We start from the raw sequence: 7123 nt of genomic DNA, 5'->3' as shown, positions 1-7123 counted from the left end.
GCCCCACTTCAGTGTTCCGACCACCGCTCCTCGGGTCCGGCCATAGCAGGACTGGAGGATCACTGGTCGGAACAACGAAGCTGTCGCGCCCGGCTGGTTAATACTTAGCAACTGCCAGCGCGTGTCCTTCTTGCTTCTTCTCCGCTCCTCTGCGCTCCGTTGCCATGGGCGCACGCATAGTTCCCGGCGGTCCCCGCGTTTTTAAAGTAAACGCCAGGGCCGTAGGGACTTAACAGAGGCATCCCTGTGTTCCGAAAGCACACAGGGATGTGCCGAGGCAAAAACACCCGGCAGGCCTCCCCCGCCGAACCCCCGAGACTGACTCACGGAACCCCTGCTCTAGAGTCTAGAAAGCTGATGATAGGTAGATAGATAGATATGAGATAGATAGATATGAGATAGATAGATATGAGATAGATAGTTAGATATGAGATAGATAGATATGAGATAGATAGATATGAGATAGATAGATATGAGATAGATAGATATGAGATAGATAGATAGAGAGATAGATAGATAGATAGATATGAGATAGATAGATAGAAAGATATGAGATAGATAGATAGATATGAGATCGATAGATAGATAGATAGATATGAGATTGATAGATATGAGATAGATAGATAGATAGATAGATAGATAGATAGATAGATATGAGATCGATAGATATGAGATAGATAGATAGATAGATAGAAGATAGATAGATAGATAGATAGATATAAACCTGGCTTGCAGGTGCAGGCTGCTAGGCTAAATATACAGCAACAGGAGAATACAGCAGCACACTGCTAGCACAGAGGTATAGATAAAACATGAGTACTTAGCTTGCAAATTTGGCGCCAAATTTGCAAGCTAATTATCTCATAATTTCATAGTTTCATATTTTCATTTATTGCACTACAGCTGTATAGCTTTTCATGTTCTATCTATATACTCATGTTTCATCTATATCTTTGTGCTAGCAGTGTGCTGCTGTATTCTCCTGTTGCTAGATAGATAGATATGAGATAGATAGATAGATAGATATGAGATAGATAGATAGATAGATAGATAGATAGATAGATAGATAGATATGAGATAGATAGATAGATAGATAGATAGATAGATAGATAGATAGATATGAGATAGATAGATATGAGATAGATAGATAGATAGATATGAGATAGATAGATAGATAGATAAATATGAGATAGATAGATAGATATGAGATAGATAGATAGATATTAGATAGATAGATAGATATGAGATAGATAGATATGAGATAGATAGATATGATATAGATATGAGATAGATATGAGATAGATCGATAGATAGATAGATAGATAGATATGAGATAGATAGATAGATAGATATGAGATAGATAGATAGATAGATATGAGATAGATAGATAGATAGATAGATAGATAGATAGATAGATAGATAGATAGATAGAAAAGTAGGAAAGGTGAATCGCAGCACTCCAAACAAATAATTAGGGTGAAAAAAAAAACTAGCTTGTTTTATTCCATCCAAAATGCAACGTTTCAGTTGCCCAATGCAACCATTTTCAAGCATAGATAGATCTGACCAGGTGCAGTGAGGAGACTCCATCCCTTCTCTCTGCAAATCCAGAGGATTCATTGCATATGTAGGCCATACAAGAACATCCGATGATAACGTTTCAGTCACTATGGCCGCCTGGTTTTGCTTGGACAATGAAAACACTTTTCTCTTTGCTCTTATGAATACATTTTGTATTATTTAAAACTGGACTTTTAGTTAAGAGAAAAACCTTCTTTATTATTTTCTAAAAATGATTAAAAATGCTAATTCACGGAGAACGTCTTTCATTTTAACCATCAGACATCTATTGCGCAGTCTCCGTATTTCTCATTGCGCCATCAGATCCACAGATCAATAATATGACATATCGGGTGAAGTCTCTGACTAAATCCATTGTTTCATTAAACACCGAGGCTGGAGAAAATAATCTGGTGAAACAAGAGAAACAAATGTCATTATGCGCAGATCATGTGATTTAGATTAGATTTTCTATCAAGTTTATTAAGAATCCATAAGACAACGTCAGGTTTATAGATGCGGCTCATATGGAAACATTTACAAAGAGAAGAAACAAAGTGACAACAAATCCACCGCGGCTCCTTCCATTACCCGGAGCCTCATCTTTCCAGCCGGTATTGATCCGCACACCCACACTTTGCCAAATATATTAGCACTTGTGCCTGTGGGGGCTTCTGTGCACATCATTGAGCGGCTTTATGTTAACTCCGTGCAGATCAACACTTCTCGCCAAATAGTATTTTGTTTGTTATTTTATTGGAAAACGGCTTAAGTACAAACCCACTCAGTAATATTCCAGGTTTTTTCTTCGGTTGTAATTACTTTTCACTATTGAGGGAAAACAAATGAAGGAAAATATCAGCTTTTATAATTTCATGTCCTTCGTGAGCAGTTCCGGCGCCATTATATTGTTATACCGCGCTCATCGTCATGATAAGAATTGTTACATTTGGGTTTGTTCCCCTAATGGTCCATCTAGGAGCGTTATTTGTTCTATGGAGGAGTTTGTTTCCACATAGAAGCTTGAAGAGAAGAGCTGAACCTCTCCACTATGTGTCGGCGGCCATTTAGAATAAATACAAGACTGATGACGGCTTATCTCAACGACACTTCAGAAGATGCGGGCCCTGCAGTGCGCTATGAAAAGAGCTGGAACAATGACGACTTTTCACTTTACTATTATCCAGTAAGCTATCCAGTGTTCTCGGGGAATGTGTGGCACACTATACAATACCGCACCTACTGTGCGATGTACTAAAGCTGTCCTATTATTAGCTTTTGTTTATAGGGGATATCTAGTGTTTTTTTTTATATTTTATAATATAGGGTGTTGGGACAAGAGGAAATAATTTAAAAAAAAACAACTATACTTACCTATCCCTAGTCCCTCAGAGCTCCAGATCTCCTCTTCTCTATTTTTCCTGCTTCCAACGAAGTTACTCAGCGCAGGACCTGCCAGCTCAACCAATAACTGGTCACAGCCATGTCCTGTCATGAAGAGTGATTGGCTAAGCCGGCAGGTCCTGCACTGAGTTCTCAGGAATCAAGAAAAAAAACCAATATAGGGAGATCAGATGGAGGTGAGCGGGAGCTGCGGGGGACTGGGGCTACATAAGTATGTTTTTAATTTTTTATTCCTTTCCCCTGAGCACAATACTAGTTTTTATAAGATACTGCAACATGATGGTACTACAATAAGATAGTGGGCTGTGAGCCTCACCGTCAAGAGGACCTGGGTAGGTGACATCCACGGAATGTACATTATTGTTATCATTCACCAGGCCGGGGCTCAGTTAGAGGTGATGCCAGCAGTACCGGGAGCAGGGAGTCCACTATAGACAAGAGTCCCTCTTACTGTTCATACGCTGATATTGTAAGGTGCTGCTGATGTGTTTTCTGGCCACTACAGGTTCAGAAGACACAGAGCTGTGAGGGGGGATGTACAAACTGTAAGCCTGGGAAGGGAATCTGGCTCGTCTACCTTTCTTTCCTTAAAGGGGTACTCTTCCCCTAGATATCTTATCCCCTATAAGATAAGACATCTGATCTCCTGCACGCCACCTCTGCATTCTTTTTGACGTCATGCCACGCCTCCTCCATTCATGTCTATGCACTATCTTTCTATACAGACCGCACATGTATATTGTATTTTTTTATATTTCTATATATACTGCACTTGTATACGCTATCTTTCTATATATATTGAACATGTATATAGTATATTTCTATACATATATATATATATATATATATATATATATATATATACTGCACATGTATACACTATCTTTCTATATTTCCATATATACTGTACATGTATACTGTATCTTTCTATAAATACTGGAAAGGCTAGTCTATCTGGCTGAAACGCGTCACTTTTATCCTGTTCTTGTTGGTACCTGAATAAAGAAGTTTTCTATTGCACGAATACTGCGCTGGATCCATTTTTCTGCTTCAAGTTGCCTTTGGTGCTGGGCGGCACCTGTCCGGGCGCGGACATTGAGCACAATCAGGGGTGAGCTGATGAACTCTATTCCTCTATACTGCACAAGTATACGATAACTTTCTATATCTCTATGTGGTAGATTGGGGGTGTAGGGTAGGTAGGGTGTAGCTGTGCAGTGATGAAAGGGTGTTGGAATAACCCTTAACTGTCGTGACGCGGATTTCCTCTCTGTCTATATATCCTACCGCCACCCGTCCCAGGAACAATAGGGAGGAATAAAGGATTGTCCACAACCGAAGTTTTAGTAAACTGAAGATAACTTTACTGCAGATTTTATGCAGGTTAAACGTAGTAACAGTCTTTACAGAGGACCGGACTTTAGGTTCCTCACAGGTTTGGTTGGGACCTTATAGGGAATAAGCTTGAAGTAATTGCTTTACGCTGTTCCACTGAATTTAGGGGAATTGTTTAGGTCCAGCAGTCACGTAGGATTAGGATTGAGTTAGATTGAACTCACGGTTCAGTATTCGGCTGAAGTTAGCAGGCTTCAGGCCTAGATTTATCTTGAAGGTATACACGGAGCTTCTCTCTCTCTGCTAGTCCGGAACCCAAGAGAGCGATAACAGCGCCCTTATATCTAAAGGGGCGGGCTTCAAGCTTATAGGTCCCCCAGACCAGTCAGTCTTAATACAAAGCATTATGGTACAACACGTGACATGAGCACATGACCTGAAAGGTCCTTAACCTTAGCAGAACAATATAATTATTAATCATGTGACCTAAGGTACTGGAAGCAATATTTACACTATACATTATATATATTACAATATAAAATTAAAGAAAGGAGAGGTAACTAGGGGTTATCCCACTAAGAGCATCATATCAGTACGGAGGAACTCTGACTTTGGGGACTTATAACACAAGGTACAGTACGTGTACAGTACCGGGACACCACAAACCTCCTTACTTGAAATAAGTCAACCTCGACGACTGTCCCCTGAGACAGAGGGACTAAGTACTGAAAGTTTTTTTAACAGTCCTGGGCATAATTTGAAATGTCCTTTTGGTCAGGCTGTATCAACACATAACCAAAGAGTCCTTGCTTTTGATGAAGTCTTTGCTTTTGATAAAAGTCCTTGCACACTCTAAATATTAAAACAGTTATCTTTTTTTTTTTCTTATTTATATTCTTATACCAACAAAATTATACTATATTACTTTAGTATACAAACATGGAAAGCTAGTAAACTCATGAACAGGATTGTATTGTTCACAAATTCACGAACAGGATGACGTTATTACTAGAGATGAGCGAACTTACAGTAAATTTGATTTGTCACGAATTTCTCGGCTCGGCAGTTGATGACTTATCCTGCATAAATTAGTTCAGCTTTCTGGTGCTTCCATGGGCTGGAAAAGGTGGATAGAGTCCTAGGAGACTCTTTCCTAGGACTGTATCCACCTTTTCCAGCCCACCGGAGCACCTGAAAGCTGAACTAATTTATGCAGGATAAGTCATCAACTGCCGAGCCGAGAAGTTTGTGATGAATCAAATTTACTGTAAGTTCGCTCATCTCTAGTTATTACACATGAGATACATCTTATCATTTACTGACTTTTATTATTTACTTTTCCTTTTTCTACTTTGTCTAAACTGTTAGGAATATACAAACTAAGACATTTGAATCTCACTTTATAATTTTATTTATACCACATTAGTTACCTGTTATGCACACTGGTGATGTACTGGCTTGCCTGAGGCTATCTGACCAATACCTGGCTACTAGGGTCCATTGGCTACACGCACTGATCCCTAGAACTCTTTCTAGATAATCCGGACATATGTTACCTTACTGAATATGTGTATACACTTTGGCTTACAGGAGCACATTCTGGCCAGGAAGAGCATCCTGAACACGTAGAAAGAAAAAGAACAAGTTAGCATGCAAACAGTGGTATGGAACTGAATAATGACATGTTACAGTCCTTAAAGCTTTGTGTTGAGTTACTTGATTATTGTGAGATAAGTATACTAGAGAAGTGAGGATATGCACTATGTGTACATGAAATTATTTGGAAGGCAGTCTTGGTATCTGAGGGGTAGATTACCCTGAGTAGGTGTTAGCGATGGGTGACATGAATGTTACTTTCAGTGGAGCTGAGAGAGCCACCTGAATACAGCTACTACAACACCCTTAAAATGTTGTGTACACGTGTACAGAGTTGAAATCCCTGTACAATAACCATTTACATTAGTTTAACCTTTAAGCAAACATTTATTGGAGGACACACAAATTGGCAGGTGCATTCACCTGATAGAAGTGCAAATTATCCATGCAGGGAAACAATATATTACTTTATAGATAGATATGTATGTACAGGTAAACAGTCGCACAAGGATCAACAGTCCTACTACCACTTAGCCGGGCACACACTTACTAATCTCCTAATGACTAGGAGTCTCTTGGCCATAGGCCAGACACAAGCTTGGTGGTTGCATTATTAACTGGAACTGTTGTAGCATAGTCCTGCTAGGCACCTTCTTCAACGTTGCATGAGTCTAGAAAGATAGAGTTGAACAACAAACAAAAAAATAAAAAATCAAGGCAGGCTTCACATAAACCCCTTCCTGACACACCCTCCTCTCTTGGTTACACTCTTGCGCCTCTGGGAGTCAGGATGAAATGAGGACCCCTTGATGGGGTTGATGGTGATGTCCCAAGCAACATTGGACAGGGTAGACTGAGACACCGTGGGGTTTATGTTTACCATAAAATTAATGGCTGCAATTCTCTTTGGTGCCGCTTGGTCCTGCCAAACCTCCTCAGTAGGAGTAGGCCTGGGCACATTTCAAGGCATGGAGACATCCGGTCGTTGTGGGAGGAAGTCTCTTTCGTTGGAGGCAATAGGGATGGACCTCTTCGGCCTCAGTCCATGTGGATCCGCCTCCCAGTCATCGGAAGGGAAATACTTGAAGGGAATCTGCATGGTGTTCTTTGGCCTCGTGACCGCTGCAGCCCACTCACCCCTTAGACTCTGGATTGGTGTATATTCTACTATTTCTCCAACTTCCAGGGAGTGGTATTTTTTGTGAAGAGACTCCCTTTGAACGGCCCG

This window comes from Hyla sarda, chromosome 6, assembly GCF_029499605.1.
Source record: "Hyla sarda isolate aHylSar1 chromosome 6, aHylSar1.hap1, whole genome shotgun sequence".
Classification (NCBI taxonomy): domain Eukaryota; kingdom Metazoa; phylum Chordata; class Amphibia; order Anura; family Hylidae; genus Hyla; species Hyla sarda.
This window is presented reverse-complemented; position numbering follows the sequence as displayed.